The 25,102-nt window shown below is 41.8% G+C and overlaps 1 pseudogene; it reads right to left on the minus strand.

The window, feature by feature from the left end:
- The window catches only part of LOC104670729, a 45,503-nt pseudogene that overhangs the window by 11,878 nt on the left and 8,523 nt on the right, over positions 1-25,102 (minus strand).

Here is a 25,102-nt window from a genome sequence, read left to right on the forward strand (position 1 = left end):
TTCAGCTTTGACAAGTGAAGGGCTTGGAAGTCATTACTCCCATCCTTAGAACAAGAAAAAGCCAAACAAACCATCAGTTCATGACCTTTCTTGGACACATCAGAGAACTAAGTTTGCAGAGTAAACTGCCATCCCCAAATCTGGAGAGATAGGCAAGCCCAGAGAGTCACAAGGACACCTGCTCACTTGGAGCAGAAGCTGATAAAGGCATCAACTCTTAGGAATGTGTCCATGATGATTTTGACAAATTGCTGCAGTGAACTAGCATGAAAGTAACAAACTCCTGAGGCCTGCAGACTTGAGGTGGGGACCTATGTTTTCATGGGTTTCACCTCCAGAAACTCCACCAAGTTCTCATGGTGAAGAGCCAAGAAAGATCCCTTCATGTCTCTGGCAGGAGTAGAAGAAGAGGCCAGGCATGGTGGCTCACGCCTGTAATCCCAGCACTTTGGGAGGCCAAGGTGGGTGAATCACCTGAGGTCAGGAGTTCGAGGAGTAGAAGAAGAACAAACATTGTGAAATGTGCCCAGAAGGTTTTTCACGACAATGAAAAACACTCTATAATAAAGATGGTTGCTCTCAAGTTTGTAATATCCATTTTTAACTAATCTAAATTCACCTTCAAATAGCAGTATACTGCTTTTGTGTATTACATGTACCGAATAGTGGGATTACCTTATAATTGAGATGATTTTTCTTATTTGTATATAAATAAATCTCAATTCCCAGATGGAGAAAACTATTTTCCAGGAAAATAAAAATTTACAAAACTGACTTTAGGAGAGAAACAAATCTAAACGGATCAATTACTATAGAAGAAATAGAGGAAATTGTCCAAGAGCTGCTTCCTAACTATCACTGACCTGTTACTCTAGCCCCCAAAAGAATCAGGCTCCAAGTTTTCACAGGGGAATTGCACCAAACTTTTCAGGAACAGATGGCTACAATGCACTTTCAAATGTTCCAGTGCATAGAAAAGGAAAAAAAATATTTTAAACTCTTTAGAAAATCAATCCTAACAATGGTAGCCCCAAAATGAAAACTACAGACCAAATTTACTTACAAATAATTGATGCAAAAATGCTAAATAAAACATTAACAAACAGAATCCAGCAAAAGTCAAAAGGGTAATCTTTTAACCGAGGGGATTTTATTTTGAGAATACCAGAAGAGGTCAATAAAGAAATTCACTATTAAAGCAATTCCCAAGAAAGAAAAATAGTATGATTATCTTCAAAGACAATTCATTTGATAAGCATCCATTCTTGACAACTATTCTGAATAGATGAATAATAACAAGGCAATTCCTTAGAGTGATTAAAAACTGTATCTACCTCACCCAGTTTACCACAATATTTATGAAATCCCCTCCCGAAGAAAGTCCCATTTAAGTCAGGAATAAGACAAAAATGTCCATTACCATCATTTCGATTTAAAGATGTTTGGAGGCACTAAACAAGGCCGAGAGACTAGCAGGGGAAAAAAGAGGCATAAAAATGAGCAAGGAGAAGGCAAAATCATCATTATTTGCAAATTTTATTGTGTATCTAGGAAACCTCAAAAAATCATCTAAAAATTAGTTCAACCACATAAATGAGTAAGGTCAGTACCAAACTGCAAAAATAAATCAGCAGGCCTGGTGGCACACAACTATAGTCCCTCCTTCTGGGGAAGCTGGGGCAGGAGGGTCACTCAAGCCCAGGAGTACCAGGCTAGCCTGGACAACATATCAAGACCCCATCTACTTAAATTAAGTAAATTTAACTTAAATAAATCAACAGTTTTCAAATGTACAAACAATATCCACTTAGAATATACAATGGAAGGGAAGACCACATTTACAGTAGCAAGAAAAGATGAGCTTACTAGAAATGAGCTTCATACGAAATGTACAAGCATTATAGAAAACATAAAAATACCATTGAGGGCCTCTCAAAGAAGACCTGAACCTAGGGAAAGGTAAGATTGGTTCTTGAAGAGGAAGTCAACCTCATAAAAATGTCAGTTATCCTAAGTTAATTTACATATTTACTGTGATCTGAGTAAAAACACCAACATGAGTTTTTTTCTTGAACTAGATAAGGCCGAGTGTAGTCATATGGAAAAACAAACAGGTGTGAAAAGCCAGCTGAAGTCTGAAAAAGAAAAATGAGGATAGGAGAATCAGTCCCATAAATGTCAAATATATTTAAAAACTATGGATTTAGGACAGTGTGGCAATGGGACATGAGTAAACCCATCTTGATGACCATGCAAATATGCTTCTCTTCTGTTCTTCCCCACTCGAGACAATAAAGCACCGCCATCCACCCAATTACGGCATCTTTGACACATCCCTTTTCTTCAAAAATAAAGCATCTCCATCCACCCAATTGTTCATTTCAGAAACATACGGCATCTTTGACACACCCCTTTTCTTCACCATTTATTATATATTTCATTACTAAATTGTGCAAATTCTACCTGCAAAATACCTCTAAATATCGCCCGTATCTTTCCAAATCACTTGCAACCATCATAGTCTGGTCAGTATCCCTGCTCACTCTGTAGAAGCCTCTTGTCTTCCCCTCCTTCCACTTCCCAGCCATTCTCTACATGGTCAGAGATGATTTTAAAAGATAGATCTGATCACATCACTGTTCTACTTCCAACCCTTCCCTTGCACTTAAGACAAAATCTAAAAGAGCTGGGAGAGCCCTAAAGCCTTTGACTTTCTTTCCTTCTACCAAATCCTCCTCGCTGGCATAGCCCCCCTTGCTCCTGTGCTGTGGCAAGGCTCTTTTCCCTCCTTCAGTTTGTTGAGCCCTTCCCCCTCCAGGCCTTCACAATGGAATTTCTTCACTGGGAACGTTCTTCACATGGCTAACACTCGATCCTTCCTTCCTTCCTTCCTTCCTTCCTTCCTTCCTTCCTTCCTTCCTTCCTTCCTTCCTTCCTTCCTTCCTTTCCTCCTTCCTTCTTCCTTCCTTCTTCCTTCCTTCCTTCCTTCCTTCCTTCCTTCCTTCCTTCCTTCCTTACTTCCTTCCCTCCCTCCCTCCCTCCCTCTTTCCTTCCTTCCTTCCTTCCTTTCTTTTATCTGAGTTGGACTCTCACTCTGTCTCCCAGGCTGGAGTGCAGTGGTGCGATCTCAGCCAGCTCACTGTAACCTCCTCCTCTCAGGTTCAAGCGATTCTCCTGTCTCAGCCTCCTGAGTAGCCGGGATTACAGGCATGCTCCACCACACCCGGCTAATTTTTGTATTTTTAGTAGAGATGGGGTTTTGCCATGTTGGCCAGGCTGGTCTCGAACTCCTGACTCCAGGTGATCCACCTGCCTCAGCCTCCCAAAGTGCTGAGATTACGGGCTTGAGCCACCACCCCAGGCCCATTGTTTTCTTTTTAAACAAACTTTTAGTTTTGAGGTGATGCTAGATTCACCTGCGGTCACAAGAAGAAACATGGAGAGATCTCTTGCACCCTTTCCCCAGCTCCTCCCAGTGATAACACCTTGTGTAGCTACAACACAGTGTCACAACTGCAAATTGGTATGTATGCAATTCAAGACATTCAGGTTCCAACAACTTTACACACGCTGGGTGTGTGCGTGTGTGTGGATTTAGTTTTATGTAATTTTATCATACAAATAGATTCATGTGACCACCATCACGGTCAAGCTACAAGGCAGGAATCCAGCACGAGCATCCCTCAGTCTACCCTATTACAGCCACCAGCACCTCCCCACTCCCTCCCTCAGCATTTTAAAAATGAATCTTAAACATCATTTACTAAAAAAAAAATCTTCCTTGATCATCTAAGCTACATTTTCCTCTCATCGCAATGCCCCCGATTTCTTCTTTATGTCTTCTTATCACAGTTTTGAGTTAGGAGTAATGGGTTTAATGCCCTTGAAATGTCTCTCGATTTAGGCTTCCTCATTGGTAAGCAGTTTTTCTATCCTTGCTGCCCTTGACTCTGTGTCCAATGAAAGGGAGAGGGCAGGCACTACTTGAAAACAAGGAGGGGACAGGGATGGTGGCTCACACCTGTAATCCCAGCACTTTGGAAGGCCAAAGTGGGAGGATCACTTGAACCCAGAAGTTCAAGACCAGCCTGGGCAAACACAGGCAGACCTCATCTCTACAAGAAATTTAAAATAGCCGGGCGCGGTGGCTCAAGCCTGTAATCCCAGCACTTTGGGAGGCCGAGACGGGTGGATCACGAGGGCAGGAGATCGAGACCATCCTGGCTAACACCGTGAAACCCCGTCTCTACTAAAAAATACAAAAAAACTAGCCGGGCGAGGTGGCGGGCGCCTATAGTCCCAGCTACTCGGGAGGCTGAGGCAGGAGAATGGCATAAACCTGGGAGGCAGAGCTTGCAGTGAGCTGAGATCCGGCCACTGCACTCCAGCCTGGGCGATAGAGCGAGACTCCGTCTCAAAAAAAAAAAAAAAAAGAAAAGAAATTTAAAATATTAGCCAATCATGATGGTACGTGTCTGTGGTCCCCACTACTTGGGAGGCTGAGGTAGGAGGATTGCCTGAGCCTGGGAGGTTGGGGCTGCAGAAAGCCACGATAATGCCACTGCACTCCAGCCTGGGCAACAGAGCAAGACCCATTCTCAAAATTAATTAATTAATTAAAAATAAACAAATAAATGAAAGGAGGAGACTATAACGTAGAAGTGTCTTGACCCGATAGAAAGGAAAAGGTGAAAAATCAGTGTTTCCACTTCAGTGTCTGTGGGAGGAAGAGGAGGACAGAGGAGATAGAAGCTTGCAGAGATGCCTGTGTTGGGGCCTCCTATTCTGGGCTGAGTGAAAGAGTGGAGAAGAAGGTTACACAGAAGGAAGTAGACAGCACATAGAAGGAAGCAGACAGCACACAGAAGCTTATCCTGTTTCTAACCTGGGATTCGGAATAGAGACCTCTTTGCTGAACGGGGGGCAACTGAGGAGTCCGACAAAGTGAGCCTCCGTGAGGCTTCCTGCATCATTCAGAGTCCTCTGTGCCTTAGAACAGGCTCACAAGTCCCCATTGTCTCCTGTGACAGGGAGATGGCAGTTTCTGAGGCCATACAGGGAGCTGGCCAGAAAAAAAGGTCCATATGGAGACTGAGGTGAATGACATTGGGGCCTAGGGCTAAAGCCAGGCCCATCAAGCCAGGGACCGAAGTGAAGTTCTGCAGCCAGAGCGGGCCCTCAGGTTCCGCCAAACCGACGGGAGGAACACCAGGCCAAGAGACGTGCGTTCTGTGTCGCCCCATCTCAGACGTCAGCTCCTGATAGCAACACCACTACGAACCTCGCTAATTCTGCCAACCTCACTAATCCCACCCAAACCAGCGCACTCAGGGACTGGAGCCCCTTCGGTTCCTTCTTTCCACACTACATAGTCACACAAGCCTCCTGCACACCCACCGGCCATTTTGGAAATAAATCGATAGAAGATGAGGAAACCTGAAAAATGGATTTGTCCAAAAGCAACTGAATTTGAAGGGCTGGATTAGACTGCATTTAACAGATTGAAATGAGTTTTTAAATTTCCCCTAGGAAAGCCGGCAGGTGGCTTTGGGGAAGATTAGATGAGGTTTGGAAAACATGAGGCCTCTTCTTCTTTCCACAGCTGAGTACAGTGGGGGTAAATTTGCAACCCTCTGACATATATATTTATTGATAGGATTATTTATTTAAAATCTACTTATTCCATTGGACTATAAGCTCCACGGGGGGAAATATTTTGTTGTTGTTATTGCAATATCTGCCGTGCTCAGCACATGGTAGGCACTCAAATATATTTATTACAAAAATTAATAAATGCCTATAGATTCAGCTCTGCACTCCATTAATGATTCACCCAAGATAAAAGGTTTCATTGGCTTAGCTTTCAATAAAAAGCTGGTCAAGGCCAGGACTTGTTATTATGTTACACATAAAACATAAATGACTCAGTGGCTTTCCCCCAGAGTACAGGGCACTGCCACTAACTCATTATCTACTCTGAATAAGGAATTGAACCTCTTTGGTGGGGAAGGGAGGTGGGAGTCTGTATATTTTTCTCTCCATAGGAAGAAAGAAGTGTCAACTCCCAGCTTCACTGGCAAATGAAGAGTAACTAATAAATACAATTATGGAACTTGCAGACTATGAAGACATGCCTACCAAACAAACTGCTCCAGAACTAACACGCTGTCTGCTCACATAAGTTATACTATTTAAAGACATCCTCCTGGCCGGGCACGGTGGCTCACGCCTCTAATCCCAGCACTTTGGGAGGCCGAGGCAGGCGGATCATGAGGTCAGGAGATCGAGACCATCCTGCATAACACGGTGAAACCCCATCTCTACTAAAAATACAAAAAATTAGCTGGGCATGGTGGCGGGTGCCTGTAGTCCCAGCTACTCGGGAGGCTGAGGCAGGAAAACGGAGTGAACCCGGGAGGCAGAGCTTGCAGTGAGTCGAGATGGTGCCACTGCACTCAAGCCTGGGTGACAGAGCGAGACTCTGTCTCAAAAAATAAAAAATAAAAAAAGACATCCTCCTAAGGCTCTGCTGGGGAATCCTGAGCCCAATCTTCAGCTGAGTTCAATAAGTCATGTGTGCAAAGGGAGAGGCAGTTCATAGCTTGCAAAAAGTTGCCACACAAACAGTGCAGCTCTGTAGGAAGTCAGCTGTGAGAGCGGGTTCCCTCCTTGTGAGAAATGATGTGGACCACAAACTAGCAACCCCTTCAAGCAGCTTGAAAGAGAACATCACAAACCACCCTGAGGCCGTGAGAACAAATAGACCCCTGTTGTGACCTTAGTGTTGGTAGTTTTAGTAGTTTTGTACCATGAATGACACAGACATTATTTACTACCAGTGCTGAGGTGCCAATCCAAGTTATTTCTGGCCTTAACCTCCTGCTTTGTTCCCATGCGTATGTGGCTGTATTACACGGCTGAGGACTTTCTATTGATGAGAATAAGTGCTTTTTTTTTTTTTTTTTTTTGACTTAAAGATTTGACAATAGGTATTTATATCACAGGCTACTTCTCAGAGATCAATTATTTCCATAGTTGTGTTTTCGGTCCTGGAATAGAGTGAGGTTGGATTTTAATTAAATAATTAATCGATATGTTTTTAACATGCTCATATGCCAGGGACTGTGTCCATTCATGAGCAAAATGAAGAAGCCCAGATCTCCTCTAGCTAGTCACACCTCTTGGTTGCAGGTAATGGAAACTCACTCAAATTAGCTTAAACAAAAAGAAAGGACTGGAGTGGAAGGATGCAGGAATATCCATGTATAAGAAATTGGACTTCCCATGGGACTGGAACCAGGACCTGGAAAGCCAGGGAAAGTTCATCTGTTTCTTTTTGGAAGTTTTTGGTTCCTTCTCTCTGCTTCTCTCTGAGCATCTATTTGATTTTTCTCTCCATAGTCTCACTTTCTTTGTTTTTAGAAGAAAATGTCTCTTTCAGACTTCTACATATTCTCTTGCTTCTAGTACTGCCAATCACTAGAAATCTCTTTGTTCCAATTGCAAATTCTCAGGAAAGAAAATTCCACTTGGCTCAGCTTAGCAGTCAATAAATTGGCTCTCCTAGGGTCAGGGGTGCACGCCTGGTCTGTGTGGAATAGGCTGTCTTGTCCATTGAGATTTGGTCAAGGAAACAGAAGCCATTCCATGTATGCAAGGATGAAGGTTTTATCACGTGGAATAGGAGAGCCACACAACCATTGTAAAGAATGAAGGCAGGATACCATGGAATACTATGCAGCCATAAAAAAGGATGAGTTCATGTCCTTTGTAGGGACGTGGATGAAGCTGGAAACCATCATTCTCAGCAAATTATCACAAGGACAGAAAACCAAACACCACATGTTCTCACTCATTGGTGGGACTTGAACAGTGAGAACACCTGGACACAGGAAGAGGACCATCATACACCGGGACCTGTCATGGGGTAGGGGGAGGGGGTAGGGATAGCATTAGGAGATATACCTAATGTAAATGATGAGTTAATGGGCAGCACACCAACATGGCACATGTATACATATGTAACAAACCTGCACATTGTGCACATGTACCCTAGAACTTAAAGTATTAAAACAAACAAACAAACAAAAAGGTACCGCTTTAGGAAAAAAAAAAAAAAAAGAGTGAAGGCAGGATAATCAGGCAAACAACTGCCAATCATCCCAGCCTGCACAGCCAAGTGGATGACTTTCAAGAACTCACCCTAAAACTACTGTGAATCTCAAGAACTTCAGTGTTACTCTTCCAACTTATCTCAGCTTGCAACAGGGTGATTCTCAGGACATTCACCAAGGAGCTGCTGCAACGATCAAGAACTATCTGGCAGCTCCACTCTGTATTATCCTACAGCACAGATGAGTGATTCTCAGAAGTGGTCGTCAGCTCTCTCAGCTGCTGGTACCCTCAGACTGGGTGGTCTACAGGAGCATCCCCAGAAACTGCTGCAACCTTCACATCTGCCTGTAAATGCTTCCAGACAATAATCCCTTCTCCTTGTCTGTCTGCTAAGTCTCTTGAGTACCTCTTTTTTTTTTTTTTTTTTTTTTTTGAGACAGGGTCTCACTTTGTCACCCAGGCTGGAGTACAGTGGCCTGAACTTGGCTAACTGTAGCCTTGATCTTCCAGGTTTAAACAATCCTCCCACCTCAGCCCCCCAAGTAGCTGGGACTACAAGCACATGCCAGCACACCTGGCTAATTTTTTAATTTTTTGTAGAGATGGGGTTTTGCCATGTTGGCCAGGCTGGTCTTGAACTCCTGAGCTCAAGCAATCCACCTGCCTCAGCCTCCCAAAGTGCTGGGATTACAGATATGAGCCACTGCACCTGGCCACTCATGAGTACCTCTTAATGGAAAATTCCAATCAGAATCCTGTGCGGAGGGGCATTCTGGCAAATATTGTTCTGAGTTTCTCTTGTATGATGTAAAGGAGATGACAGACAAACACACTGGTGGGAAGAACTGAAAACAAACCATTGGGATAGCCTGGAGCCCCAGAAATGCAGGACCACAGTGCAAACCTGGCTACAGAGCCCACAAAAGTGAGCATTGACATATATGTGCATGTACATATGTGTGTGCATAGGGATTACAGACAGGTGTGGAAAGACAGGTCTCAAGGAGAAACTGGGGCATGGTCTGGGCATTATTTACAACTGGAAAAGGGCAGATTTCTCAGATTTCCTCATCCTTTCCTATGCAATCTGAGCCACCCAAGTGAGCTGGTCTGCAACCAACATTGGTTGCTCTGTCCTCCTGAGCTTTCCTCTTCCTCCTTCTGGCAATAATGTGAGGAATTTTCTCGGGTGGGGAAGCCTTGATTACCCCTTCCACAGTCATGTGAGCCAGGACTGTCTGTCCAACCCCCAGCCCCAGCCTGGGGGCTCAGTGACTAATAAAGCAATGAACCTACATCCAAGTGCAGCAGACCAAACTTCTCCCTGAGAGGGACTATGGAGGATTGCAAACTTTGTCGAATGTGAGGCCTGCATTCATGCTCTTCTCATAAAGAGAGCCTTCCCAAGATACAGAGAGAAATGCAGAGCCCTGATGACCTCTTTGGTGTCCTGCAATTCATCTATATCTGAGGCCATTAATTCTGGGCTTTTTAATTATATGAGTTAATAAGTTCTCCATTTTGCTTAAGTCAGTTTGAGTTGAATGCCTGAACATTCCAACTACTGCATAAACAGAGTTAAATCTGCTCCAAATTGTTCCTCTGCTCGTGTGTTCTCTAGGCCTGTTCCCCTATCCCATCTCTCTCTCTCTCTCTCCTTTTTTTTTTTTTTTTTTTTTTTTTTTTTTTTTTTTTTTTTTTTTTTTTTGAGATGGAGTCTTGCTCTGTCATCCAGGCTGGGGTGCAATGGCATGATCTTGGCCCACTGACTGGAACCTCTGACTCCTGGGTTCAAGTGATTCTCCTGCCTCAGCCTCCCAAGTAGCTGGGATTACAGGTGTGTGCAACCACACCTGGCTAATTTTTGTATTTTTTTGGTAGAGATGAGATTTCACTATGTTGGCCAGGCTGGTCTCAAACTCCTGACCTCAGGTGATCTGCCCGCCTCAGCCTCCCAAAGTGCTGGGATTACAGGCATGAGCCACCATGCCTGGCCCCCATCTCTATCTGTTGAAATCTCACTCACCCTTATGACCAAGCCAAGCTTCACCTTTCCAGGAGACAGGTGGCTGTGCATACCTTATTTCCTCTGCACCCTCTGTCCTGCATGAGTGGCCCCACACATTTCCATACACAATGTGAACAGTGTAACATGCCAGAAGGCGAGATCTCACGCATCTTTATGTTTCCTGATGGCCTAACTGGATTATTGTGTATAGTAGCTCCTAGCTAAACATTATTGAATTTGAAAATGCTGAAACCAACAACAACAAAAAGTCAGACAATCCAATTCCAACTTAGGCAATGGACTTGAATAAACATTTCTTCAAAAAAGACATACAAATGGACATACGTGAAAAGATGCTCAACGTCGTTAGTCATTACGGAAATGCAAATCAAACCCACAATGAAATATCACTTTAGATCCATTAGCAAGGCTACTACCAAAAATATAGAAAACAAAGCCTGGGCATGGTGGTTCACACCTGCAATCCCAGTGCTTTGGAAGGCCGAGGCAGGAGGATCGCCTAATGCCAGGAGTTCAAGACCAGCCTGAGCAATATAGTGATACCCCATCTCTACAAATAAAAATAAAAATTAGCTGGCATGGTGGCGTACACCTGTAATCCCAGCTACTTGGGAGGCTGAAGCAGGAGGATTGCTTCAGCCCAGGAGTTTGAAGCAGCAGTGAGTTATGATCAAGCCACTGCACTCCAGCCTGTACAACAGAGTAACACCCTGTCCCCTTCTCCAAAATACAGAAAACAACAAATAGGTACACCTACTATACACTCACAAAAATTAAAATTAAAAAACACAAAGCAAAAATACAGAAAACAAGTATTGGTGAGGATGTGGAGGAACTGGAACTCTGGCACACTCTTGGTGGTGCAGTTGCTGCGGAAAAGAGTATGGCAGGTCCTCAAAAAGCTAAACAGAATTACCATCTGATCCATCAGTTCCTCTTCTCAGAATATATCCCCTCAAAATGGAAAGCAGTGTCTCAAACAGATGCTTATACATCATGTTCATAGTAGCATTATGAACTACTATAATGTAGTAGTAGTACATAATAAAACTCCTCGTTTTCCCCTTACCCCAGTCACTGGCAACCATCATTCTCCTTTCTGTCGCTATGAATTTGACTACTCTAGGTATTTCTTATAAGTGGAGTGATACAGTATTTATCCTCTTATGACTGACTTACTTCACTTAGCATAATGTCTTCAAGTTTCATCCATGTTATAGCAAGTATCAGAATTTCCTTCCTTTTTAAGGCTGAATAATATTTTATTGCGTGTATAGACTTCATTATTTTTACCCATTAATCCATCAATGGACACTTGGGTTGCTTCCACCTTTTGGCCACTGTGAATAATGCTGCTATGAGCATTGGTATACAGTTGGCCTCTGTACCCATGGGTTCTGCATCTGTGGACTTAAGCAACCTAGGATCAAAAATATTCTTTCAGGCAGGCATGGTGGCTCATGCAAGTAATCCTAGCACTTTGGGAGGCTGAGGCAGGTGGATCACCTGAGGTCAGGAGTTTGAGACCAGCCTGGCCAACATGGCGAAACCCCGTCTCGGCTAAAAAATACAAAAATTAACCGGAAGTGGTGGTGGGCACCTGTAATCCCAGTTACTTGGGAGGCTGAGCCAGAAGAATTGCTTGAACTTAGGAGGTGGAAGTTGCAGTGAGCTGAGATCGTGCCATTGTACTCCAGCCTGGGTGACAAGAGCGAAACTCCGTCTCAAAATAGATAGATAGATAGATAGATAGATAGATAGATAGATAGATAGATAGATAGATATTCTTTAAAAATGGATGGTTGTGCCTGTACTGAACATGTACAGACTTTATTTTTTTGTTACCATTTCTTAAACAATACAGTCTAACAACCATTTACATAGCATTTACATTTTAGTAGGTATTAGAAGTAATCTAGAGATGACTTAGAGTATGTGGGAGGATGTGCATCGGTTATATGCAAATACTGTGCCATTTTATATCTGGGATTTGAGCATCTGTGGATTTTGGTATCCTCAGGGGGGTCCTGGAAGTGCTGAATCATATGGTAATTCTATGTTTAATTTTTTGAGAAACCACCATACTGTTTCCATAGTGGCTGCATCATGTAAAATTCCCACCAACAGTGCACCAGAGTTCCAATTAATCCACATCCTTGCCGATGCTTGTTATTTTCTGAGGTTTTATTTTTATATAATAGCCATCCTAATGGGTATGAGGTGGCATCTCATTGTGGTTTTGATTTGCATTTCCCAAATGATTACTGATATTGAGCATTTTAAAAATTTCTGTATTGCTCATTTGTATATTTTCTTTGAAGAAATGTCTATTGTGCATTTTTAAGTGGGTTTGGTATTTTTTGTTGGATTGTAGGGATTCTTTCTATATTCCAGATATTAACCCTTTGTCAGATATATGATATATAAATATCATCTCCAGTGTCATTGATTGCCTTTTCATTCTGTTGATTGTGTCCTTTGATGCACGGAAGTTTTACATTTTAGTATAGTACAATTTTTCTATTTTTTTCTTATACTTTTGGTGTCATAGTCAAGAAATCATTGCTAAATCCAATGTCATGAAGCTGTTCCTCTATGTTTTTTTCTAGGAGTTTTATAGTTTTAGGTGCTATGTTTAGGCCTTTAATCCAATTTTGAGTTAATTTTTGTATATGCGGTAAAGTAAGGATCCAACTTCATTCTTTTGCATGTGGACATTCAGTTTTCTCAGCACTGTTTGTTGAAAAGACAGTCCATTCTTCCTTTGAATGGTCTTGGCACCTTTGTTGAAAATCATCTCACCATCTATGTGAGGGTTTGTTTCTGAGCCCCTGGTCTATTTTAGTTGTCTATAAGTTGATCTTTATGCAAGTGCTACACTATTTCTATTACTGTGTAGTAAATTTTCAAATTAGAAAATTTAAGACTTTCAACTTTGTTCTTTTTCAAGATTGTTTTGGCTATTTGGAGTCTGTTGAGTTTCCATATGAATTTTAGGATGAATTTTTCTATATCTGCAACAACAACAATAAAAAAATGTGGCCAGGCATGGTGGCTCATGCTTGTAATCCCAGCACTTTGGGAGACCAAGGCATGAGAATTTCTTGAGGCCAGGAGTTCAAAACCAGCCTGGGCAACATAGCAAGACTGTCTCTACCAGAAAAAAAAAAAAAAAAAAAAAAAAGTCGGAGATGGTAGAGTCCAAGCCACAGCATGACTTGAGCCTGGAAGTTCAAGGCTGCAGTGAGCTGTGATCAAGCCACTGCACTCTAGCCTGGGTGACAGAGTGATAACCTGTCTGAAAGAAAAGTTTTTAATGCCACTGGAATCATGATAGGGATTACTATTTAATCTGTAGATCACTTTGAGAAATATTGGCATCTTAACAATATTGTCTTCCAATCCATGGACCTATTTTTCCATTTATTGGTTCTTTAATTCCTTTCAGCAACATTTTGTAACTTTCAATGTACAAACCTTCCACCTCCTCCTTGATTCAATTAATTCCTAAGTGTTTCTGTCTTTTTGATCCTTTTGTAAATGGAACTGTTCTCTTAATTTCCCTTTTGGAGTGTTTATTGTTAGTACATGGAAATGCAGGTGATTTTTACATCTTAATTTTGTATCCTGCAACTTTGTGAATTTGTTTATTAGTGCTAACAGGTTTTTAGTGGAATCTTTAGGGCATTCTACATAAAAGATCATGTTGTCTGTGAACAGAGATCATTTAACTTGCTTTTCAATTCAGATGCTTTTTGTTTATTTTTCTTGTCTAATTGTCCTGGCTAGGAATTTCAGCACTATGTTAACTAGAAGTGATGAAAGTGAGTAAGCATCCCCGATTTGTTCCTGATCTTAAAGGAGAAGCTTTCCATCCTTCACCATCGAGTATGATATTAGCTGTGGGCATGTCATATAAGGACTTTATCATGCTGAAGTAACTTCCATCTCTTCCTACTTTATTTAGTGTTTTTATCGTAAAAGGGTGTTGAATTTTGTTACACACATTTTTTGCATCAATTGAGGCGATCACGTGGTTTTTTCCCCTTTATTCTGTTAATGTGGTGTATTACACTGATTGTTTTCATATGTTGAGCCATCTTTACATTCCAGGAATACATTCTACTTGCTCGTGGTATATAATCATTTTAATGTGTTGTTGAATTCTCTTCGCAAGTGTTTTGTTGAGGAATAATACTAATTCTTACAGATAAAGAAATTGAACTCCAAAATGCTTTCCCCATGGTCACTCATCTAGTAAGTGGTAAGAGTTGGGGTTCAAGCCTAAGCCTGTCTGATCCCAGAATCTGTGCCATTTTCAATATACCATGCTGTCTCGTATCACCCCACAGTGGGATAAGGGAGCTAAGTGTGGGCTACCAGATTTATGACTTTGGAAGAAAAAGAAAAATTAGCCATGCCTGAACCTCAGTTTGCTCATCTGAAAATAGGGATCAAAATGCCAATTTTCCAGAGTTATTGTAATGTTTAGACAAGGTAAGGAATGTCGCACCCCGGAACATCATGAGCTTTTCAAAAATTACAGCATGTGTGGCTTTCAGCCCCATGTTGGGCCTCCAACCTCCAATGAAAGTTGTTCTGTGACCTTGGACAGAGGCTTCATGTGCAGCCTTTTGGCCAAACCAATTATTTCTTTTCTCTGCTATAAATACTTGAGAACATAAGGTCTTCAATAAGTTGTCCTGTGACTTTATTTCCTGGCCAACAGGGAGGTTTTCATTTCCTCTATGACTCATCTACTCCTTTTTGGAGCTCTCCTCTAAATACCTCCAGCCAGCGACATTTCAAATATCCTTGCCTCTTGGCTTCCCTTCAGCAGCCCCAACTCATGTCCAGAATTCTTTCTCTTCCTTTTCTTCTTTTTTCTTTTGCAAGTTTGGTGACCAGAGCTTTGCTGGCTGAGATACCTAGCGTTCATAGCTGAATTTCCTTCCCTTCAGTGGAACATCTCCCTGCAGACTGTTTCTAGGTCCATTGTGTAGACAGACTTCATAAAGGTGATGAGATTTCCAAAACAGCCTAATGGGAAGAAAAGGAAGAAGAGAATGGCACATTCCCCAATCCTACTCTCGGCTTTCTGGGCTACATGGTCTTCCATTCAACAAGAACTTATCCCTTTCCTGGGAAATGAGAAGTGCTATACAAAGCACGAATTCTGAGAATGCCCTCACACTATTGCTTTGGGGACTGTGTGCTGTATGCTGACCACAGGGAGCAAATCGTGAGTTTCTCTACAAGGACTGCAGTCAGAACTGCTAATAAGCTGTACTTCAGATGAAGGAACATCACAGACAACTGGGCTCCAAGAGCTAAAGTTTACTTAGTGCTTTTCACCCCAAAGGCCCAAAGCCCTCACTAAAGCTATAAATATCAGAATCACTTCATCTTTGAAACACAGCCAGAGTTCTAGGCCTTGCTTAAATAGCCCGGAGCCTGTACATACAAGGCATGTGTGTGTGGTGAAAGAGGCCTTTATGTATTTGCCGCTGCTGGAGGCCAAAGAGAAGGGTGAGTGGAATGTACTGGAATGTCTGGCAAAGAGCAGAGGCAGATTCTGCGGCTAAGCTGCTTGGTGGGCCCTGTGGGGTTGAGTTTTAATCTCTGTCACATGTGGGACTGTAGGATACCTGCCCTCCCAGCCTCTGTAGCTGCCTCCACAGCCAGAAGAATTTGGCTTGGAAATGGGGACTCCCTTGGCGAGATCTTAATCCAGAGAGAAGTCAGAGTGTGTATTCTCTGGCCCCTTTGAAGTTTGGGCATTCATACCACTGGTGTTTGCCCTGGCACCCTCCCAAGCTTGAGTCTTCTCTCCCTCCTAAACCACATCCCAGCCTCCCCCTTGTGCTCAGCAATGTGGGTGAAGTGCACTTCCTGAGCAAGGTTGTAGGGCCAGCATTTCCTCTTGCTTATTCATCTATCACTAATTCATTCACTCATTCAATTACAGTTTTGAGGACCTACTATGTATAACACACACTGCTAGGCTCTGAGGACAGAACAGTGTGCAAGACCGACATGGTCTTCACTCTTAACACTGTGCTTTCTGGCCAGGGAGCAAACCACAGAAAAGTAAATAAACAGAAGGCGAGAAAATTGCAGATTGTGAAAAGTTCTTTCAAGAAAGGAAAAGAACCAGGAAAAATAGCAGTAAAGAGGAAGGACTGTGACACTTATATGGGTGGTCAGAGAAGGCTTCCCCAGCAGCCAGGTGGGCGATGTGCGTGGGTGGGGTGGGTGTGGGGAGCGTTCTGGGAAGCAGGAACAACAGGTACAAGGGCAGAAGTTTGGAAAGGGCTTAGTGTATTCTGGGAGCAGCAAGAAGGCCAGAAGGGCTGGAGCCAATGAGCAAAGGGAAGGACATGAGATGGAGAGTCAGCAAGGGCTATGTCCTCATAGGATGCAACCCCCCGGTAGGAAGCTTTTTATTAGAAGATCAAGGGGAAGCAATAGAAGAAATTGAAGCTGTGATTAAGAAGGATAGTTTTGTGTACGTGTGTGTGTGTTGTGTGTGTGTGTGTGTGTGTGTGTGTATTTTAAATCACTGTAGATCAAGGAATCCTATAACTGGGTATATATCCAAAGGAAATGAAATCAGCAAGTCAAAGAGACATCTGTACCTTCATGTTTTTTTGCAGCATTATTCACCATAGCCAAGAGATGGGAATCAACCTAACTGTCCATTAGATGAATAAAGAAAATATGGTGTGAATAAAAGAAGAACAGATGAACAGATAAGATGAACAGATGAAGAGATGAATAGGTAAAGAAAGTGCAGAAGAAAATGAATAGATAAAGAAAAAATATATATATATATGCACACACAACACTATTTGGCTATAAAACAGAATGAAATCCTGTCATTTGCAGCAACATGGATGGAACTGGAAGCCATTATGTTGTGTGAAATAAGCCAGGCACAGAATGACAAACACCACTTGATCTCACTCATATGTGGAATCAAGAAATGTTTATTTCATAGAAGTAGAGAGTAGAATAGTGGTTCCTAGAGGCTGGGGAGGGCTGTGGGGCGAAGGGGACTGGGAGAAGTTGATCAACAGGTACAGAGTTAGAGTTAGATGAAACAATAAGTTCTGGTGTTCTGTTACGCAGTATGGTGACTGGTGACTACAGCAAGTAACGAAGTAGTGTATATCTCAAGATAGGTAGAGGATAAGATTTTAAATGTTGTCACTACAAAGAAGTGATAAGAGATGAAAGTGAGAAATATGGTAATTACCCCAATCTGATCATTATACAACATATTCATGCATTGAAATATCACACTGTACCCTATAAAATGTACAATTAGTATGTGTCAAACATAAACAAAAAATGAATTATAAAAAAATTTTTGATTGTAAAAATGTACTGTAGCTGCTGAATGGAGAGTGGATTAAGGGGGTAAGAGTTAAAAAGGGAAGATCAGCAAAAGAGAGTACTGTGATTGTCCAGGGGAAAGAGGAGGATAGCCTGGACTAGAAGGGTGAGGATGGAATTGGACTGATTAGAAATCAACTCAAGTAGAACCAATAGGACTTGGTGGTGAATTGGGACACAAAGGAAGAGTGAGACATCCAAGGTAAGTGCTGGGTATTTTACTTAAGCAGCTGGGTAGTAGATGGTGCCACTTTCTGATATGGGAAAACCTAGAGGAAAGAATATGTCTTAGCAAAACAGTGACTAGGGACATGGCAGCTTTGGGGAAGAAAAATGGGATTCAAGTCATCATGGCTTCCCCGGGTGGGTTCTTTACCCAACCCCACCCTTCCCTCCAGTCAGACAGGGTGTTTGCCTGTCCTTCAATGTACCTGGGCTAAGCTCTCCACCTTGAATGTGCTTCCCCTTCTTGCCCTCTCCTGAGAAGCCTCTTCCCTCCCTTCTTCACCACCCAATGCACCTTCCCAGCACTGTCTCTCCTGGGTGGGGAGGAAATCTATAGGTCCTTATGCATGTTGGTGCTGCCTCCCCTTGCTTCTCAACCCTCAGCTATCAGAACTTAGGTAAAACCATTCCGAGATCTGGCAGTGCAGGATGGAGAAGGAGAGAAAGAAACCAGGGCCAGCAGAAAAGGCTTCCAAAACCACAATCACATGCAGAGTGCCTTAGGATCCCAATGGGTATGGAAAAGTCCAGCCCTAGAACTGAGGGATCCAAACTGGTTGATGAAGCCAATGTCAAGACACAGCATCCCTGTGGATTTGAGTGACAGTTTTATTGGGAAAAGGACACTAGCTATCAGCCACATGGACAGGGGATGGGGTCCAACCCAACGGAAGAGGAAAAGGGACAAGCAAGAACTGAACAGGGCCTATAGCTAGCATCATTGTCAATGGCGGAAATTTGAAAGCTTCTCCTATAAATTCAGGAACAAGGCAAAAATGTCCATTCTCACTACCTCTGTTCAACACTGTACTGAAAGTCCCAGCCAGAGCAGTTAGACAAGAAAAAGAAATAAAAGGGATCCAAATTGGAAAGGAAGAAGTGAAATTATCTCTGTTTGCAGACAGTATGACCTTATATATAGAAAATCTTAAAGACTTCACCAAAAACTGTTAGAACTAATAAACAAATTCAGTAAATTTGCAGGATACAAAATCAACATACAAAAATTAGTAGGATTTCTATATACAATAATCAACTACCTGAAAAACATACCAAGAAAAAAAATCCCATTTACAATAGCATCAAAAATTAAAATATTTAGAATAAATTTAACCAAAGGGACAAAAAAATTATACACTGAAAACTATAAAACATGGAAGAAGGAAATTGAAGACACAAATAAATGGAAAGCTATCCCATGTTCATGGATTGGAAGAATTAATGTTGTTATAATGTCCCAAAGTGACCTACAGATTCAATACAATTCCTATCAAAATGCCATTTTTCACAGAAATAGAAAAAAATCTAAAATTCATATGGAATCACAAATGATCCCAAATACCCAAAGAAAGCAGTCTTTATCAAAAAGAACAAAGCTGGAGGCATCACACTATCTGTCTCAAAATCTACTGCAATGATATAGTAACCAAAAAATCAATGGTATTGGTACAAATACAGACATATAGACCCATGGAACAGAGGACCCAGAAATAAACGATGCATTTACAGTCAACTGATCTTTGAGAAAGGTACCAAGAACACACAATGGAGAAAGGACAGTGTTCTGTCCTTTCCCTATAATGTTGGGAAAACTTGATATCCACATGCAGAGGAATAAAACTAGACTCTTATCTCACCCCATATACAAAAATCAACTCAAAATGGAAAAAAGACTTAAATGTAAGACTTGAAACTGTAAAACTACTAGAAGAAAACATTGGGAAAAGCTTCTTAACATTGGCCTGGGCAAATATTTTTTTGGATATCACCCCAAAAGCACAGGCAAGAAAAGTAAGCATAGACAAATGGGACCGCATTAAACAAAAAAGCTTCAGCATAGCAAAGGAAATAATCAACAGAGTGAAGAGACAGCCTACAGAATGAGAGAAAATATTTGTGAACCACATATTTGATGAAGGGTTAATATCCAAAATACATAAGGAACTCAAACAACTTAATAGCAAAATATAATAATAATAGTAACCTGATTGTAAACGGGCAAATGATCTGAATAGACATCTCTCAAAAGAAGATATGTATACAGTCAACAAGTATATTTTAAAATGTTAAACATTACAATCATCAAGGAAATGCAAATCAAAACCACAATGAGTTATCATCTTACTCCAGTTATAATGACTATTATCAAAAAGTCAAAAAATAACAAATGTTAGCAAGGATATGCAGAAAGGGAAACTCTTATGCACTGTTGGTGGGACTGTAAACTAGCACAGCCATTATGGAAAATAGTATAGCAATTCCTCAAAAAACTAGAAATAGCCAGGTACAGTGGCTCATACCTGTAATCCTAGCACTTTGGAAGCCTGAGGCAGGAGGACTGCTTGAGGCCAGAAGCTGAAGATCAGTCAAGGCAATATTGCAAGCCCCTATTTTTACAAAAAAAAAAAAAAACCACTAAACTAAACTAAACTAAAAATAGAACTACCATATGATCCAGCCACACTACTGGGCATATATTCAAAGGAAATGAAATCAGTATGCTAAAGAAATATCTGCACTTTCATGGCCAGACGCAGTAGTTCATGCCTGTAATCCCAGCACTTTGGGAGGCCGAGGTGGGCAGATCACCTTAGGTCGGGAGTCCAAGACTAACCTGACCAACATGGAGAAACCCCATCTCTACTAACAATGCAAAATTAGCCGCGCTTGGGGCACATGCCTGTAATCCCAGCTACTAGGGAGGCTGAGGCAGAAGAATCGCTTGAACCTGGGAGGCGGAGGTTGCGTGAGCCGAGATCGTGCCATTGCACTCCAGCCTGGGCAACAAGAGCAGAACTCCATCTCAAAAAAGAAAAGAAAAAAGAAATATCTGCACTTCCTTGTTTATTGCAGCACTATACGTAATAGCCAAAATATAGAATCAACCTGTGTCCATCTACAGATGAATGAAGAAAGAAACCGGTACATATACACAATGGAATACTGGAAATGGAAGTAAGCCAGACACACAAAGATAAACACTGCATGTTCTCATTCATATGTGGAAGCAAAAAAAAGTTGATATCATAGAAGTAGAGAGTAGAATAGTGATTACTAAGGCTGGAAAGGGTAGAGGGGAGAGGGAATAGAGAGAGGTTGGCTAACGATTACAAAATCACAAGCCAGGTAGGAGGAATACGTTCTAGTGTTCTATAGCACCAGAGAATAACTATAGTTACTAACAATTTATTGCATATTTGCAAATAGCTAGAAGAGAGGATTTTGAATGTTCCCAACACAAGGAAATGATAAATATCCGAGTTGATGGATTTGCTAATTACCTTCATTTATTACACATTGTACACAGGTATCAAAATAACATACTGCACTTTATAAATATGTACAATTATATGTCAACTAACATTTTTAAATTAAAAATAAATAAATAAAAACAACAAATACAAGAAAAAAAAGACATTCAAGTGGCCAATAGGCATATTAAAATGTTCAGCATTGCTAATCATCAGGAAAATACAAATTAAAACCACAAAAAGATATCATCTAACACCCTTTAGGATGGCTATTAGCAAAAAGATAAGAAAAAACATGATATGTTGAAAACATGGCGAAAGGGAACTCTTGCACACTGTTACTGCATGGAGGTTCCTCAAACAATTAAAAATGGAACGACCATATGATCCAGCAATCCCACTTCTGGGTATGTATCCAAAGCAAATGAAATTAGTATGTTGAAGGGATAGCTGCACTCTCATGTTTATTACAGCATTATTCACAATAGCCAAATTAGAAAATCAGCCCAAGTGTCTATCAATGGATAAAGAAAATGTGGTACATATACATAATGGAATACTATTCAACTTTTAAAAAGAAGGAAATTCTGTCATTTTCAAAAACATGGATAAACATGGAGGACATTCTGCTAAGTGAAATAAGCCAGGTACAGAACGACAAATATTGCATGATACCATTTATATGTGGAACCTAAAAAAGTTAAATTCAAAAACAGAGAGTAAATGGTGCTTGCCAGGAGCTGGGGGAGGGGAGTTTGGGGAGACACTGGTGAAGAATACAAAATTTCAGTTAGATAGAAGGAGTAAGTTTAGGAGGTCTTTTATACAACCTGGTGATTATAGTTAATAACAATATATCATGTACTTGAAAATTGCTAAGAGAGTACATGTTACATGTTTTTGCTACAAAAAAGGGTAAGTATGTGATAGAATAGGTATGTTAATTAGCTTTATTCAGTTATTCTACATTGTATACATGTATTAAAATTTCATGTGTATATTTATACCATAAATATATAAAATTTTATTTGCCAATTTAAAAAAATAAAAAACAAACTACAAAACAAAAGAGCTGGACAGAGAATTAGAGACTGGGGCCCGAGTCCAGATACAAAGAGTGGGGCAGTGCAGCAGAAGACAGTTATGCGGTCTCACCTGTCTGCCATGGGTCCATGTCCCCAGGCCACAATAAAGCCAGACTCTCCACCAGATGTATTTAAGCTCTCTACACAGCAGAAGTTGCTGCCTAGGTGTTAGAAGCAGAACACCACACCCAAATGGCTTAAGCAGTGGCCACAGATAAGAATTCAGAGGCATCTCTCCCGCCTAGCCAGACTGGGCTCCTCACTTTCCCACTGCTTCCTTTAAATGGACCATTCAGGCATTTTCCCAGGAACTTGATGTGACCCAGACCCTATTCTTTTATGTATAGTGCTAGTTGCCATGCTCTCCCCTCACCCTGCCTGCCGTCTCTTTCTCTCTTTCTACCTGACTCTTCATTCCTGCCTCTCCTGACCCAGGGATGGAGGCTGCCCTCCTGATCACTGTGCTGTTCTCTCCCAGGAAAATGTTTGCACTTGTTTCCTATTGTGATGATGTATTGACTTTATGCCTTCCATCTGAAGAACCAGGGGCTGTCCCCTGGCCGGGTTTCTCTGGGACACTGGGAGAACACAAGGTCAGGCTCCCAGCATGAGGGCAATAGTCAGGCATAAACTAGACACAGCTCGGACAAGAGCCACAAGGGCATCTGCCAGTATAAACAAGTTCCCCAAGTGAGGAACACCCCCCCGATCCGGTTGCAGGTTGAACTAGGCATTAGGCTATCCACCAGGTAAAAGAAGTATCCCTCGAAAGGCACACAGTAAATACCCATGTTCAGCTCCTTTTCATTTCCTGTTAGGGCAGATTGCTAGCTGCTCTGGGACCGGAAGCCCAGTTTAGCTGGGAGCTGTCAAAACACCACCTCGCACCATCTATTGTTCTGGGCAGCAACTTCCTGTCATGGTCATAGCAACCATTTGAGGGAAACATGAGCAGCAGGGCCATTTTACTGATGTGGACACTGAGACTCAGACAGGTTTTATAAATCTACCTGGAGGTTCAAAGCTGGTATGTGGTAGAATAGGGAAAGAATCCCAGGGGTGTCACAGTTCAGAATCCACCCTTTCCACCATAGCGCCTCGCCTTGGCTGAGCTTAGCTCAACGTCCACTGTGTAGGCTGAGGCATTAGTGCTGATGCTCATGGGGCCCTTGAGAACAGTTGAGCCAGGCAGCAGGCAGCTCACCCTTCAACCTGCTCTGTGGTCTTGGCACAATCTCCACCCAGTTCTTTCTGTGGTCTGCAGCTGGGGAGCCTATCAAAGCCCTGGGTCCTCCAACTCCTAAATCCCTAAATCCTATCTACTGCCTTATAGCATAGAAAGGATATGCTAAGCACTTTGATAAGACTTCAGGACAAATTCCCACCCCAGAACCATCTCTCGTGAGGCATGCTTCTGTCCTGCTTCGGTCCTTTGCATTCTTTCTCACGTCTACAGGAGCTATGTCTTATACCTCAGACTAGTGCTTTGCACAATCTTTTACCTGATAGCACATCTTAAAAATGATGACACTGGTACAGCTTGCAAGGGTAGACAGAAGAGATTTGTCCAGCCACACTATGGTTGAGAAGCTCTGCCCCAGACACCTAAATGGAGACTAGTTATGGATTCATCACTATAACCACCCCATTTTTGGTTCTCCTCTTTGCCTTATTGGGGACAGAATCCGAGTGGCCCAGCTTTACATTCTGACATACACCACCCACCTCCTACACTGTGCACTGGAAACTGTGTCTGCCTCCCACCCCTCTCTACTTCCACCCCCACCATTTCCTTTGAATCAGAGACCATTTGATGCTTTATGTATGTAAAATGTCTAGCATGTGTCTGCCACATGGGTAAGCATTCAAAACATGCTAGCCTAGTCCCCCTCTGTCCTATCCTAACATAAGTAGCAGGAAAGTAACTAAATCATATGGCAACACTATATCCCAGATTTTCTCGGACAACCCCAAATTTAAATGCAGTCATGTACCACATAACGAGATCTCAGTCAATGACAGACCACATATACAATGGGGATCCTATGCGATTATAAAACCATGTTTTAACTGTGCCTTTTCTATGGTTAGGTATGCTTACACACACAAATACTTACCATTGTGCTTCAGTCACCTACAGTATTCAGTATAGTAACATGCTGTACAGGTTTGTAGCCTAGGAGAATAGGCTATATGTAGCCTCGGGGAGTAGTAGGCTATACCATGGAGATTTGCATAAGTACCCTTTATGATATTTACACAAAGACAAAAATCACCCAACAACACATTTTTTAGAACATATTCCTATTGTTAACATGACACATGACAGTAATTTTATCTTTTTCAAAAGGGTATTATTTTCAATGTATAATTACATGAAATTTAATTTCTAAAGGAAGATTTCTGCAGATATTGTGGCAGGCAGAATTCTAAGATGGCACCAAGAATTTCTGCTCCCTACTCCTGAGTATTCCCCGTCTAATCCCAGGTCTGTGTATATGATGGATTTTACACTCATAATAAGGTTGTGTTATATGGCTCAGTTGACCGTAAGACAGGAAGATTTTCCAAGTGGGCCTGACCCTATCACAGCAGCCTTTTAAGGCTGGGGGTTGTCTCTGGCTAGTTGCAGAAAAAGTCAGAGAGTCAAAGTCTAAGAAGGATTCAATGTGCCATTGCTGGATGGAAAATGAAGAGGGCCATGTGGTAAGGAATATAGGTAGCCTCTGGGAACTGACAACTGATCCAGACAAGAACACCACCTGATCAACACCTTAGTTTCAGCCTTGTAACACCCCGAACCAAGAGCTCAGCAACAGCCTACGAGGCTTTTGACTGACAGGCCTGTGAGCTCAGTGAGTATTTTAAGCTGCTAAATCTGTGATGATTTGTTACATAGCAAAACAAATGAATACAGGGATAAAATAACTTATAAATAATATTCAATATTTTATTACATAAAATAAGTTCACCACTTTTAAGTGGCTAGGTCAATGAGT

This window comes from Rhinopithecus roxellana, chromosome 8, assembly GCF_007565055.1.
Source record: "Rhinopithecus roxellana isolate Shanxi Qingling chromosome 8, ASM756505v1, whole genome shotgun sequence".
In the NCBI taxonomy this organism is placed as follows: Eukaryota; Metazoa; Chordata; class Mammalia; order Primates; family Cercopithecidae; genus Rhinopithecus; species Rhinopithecus roxellana.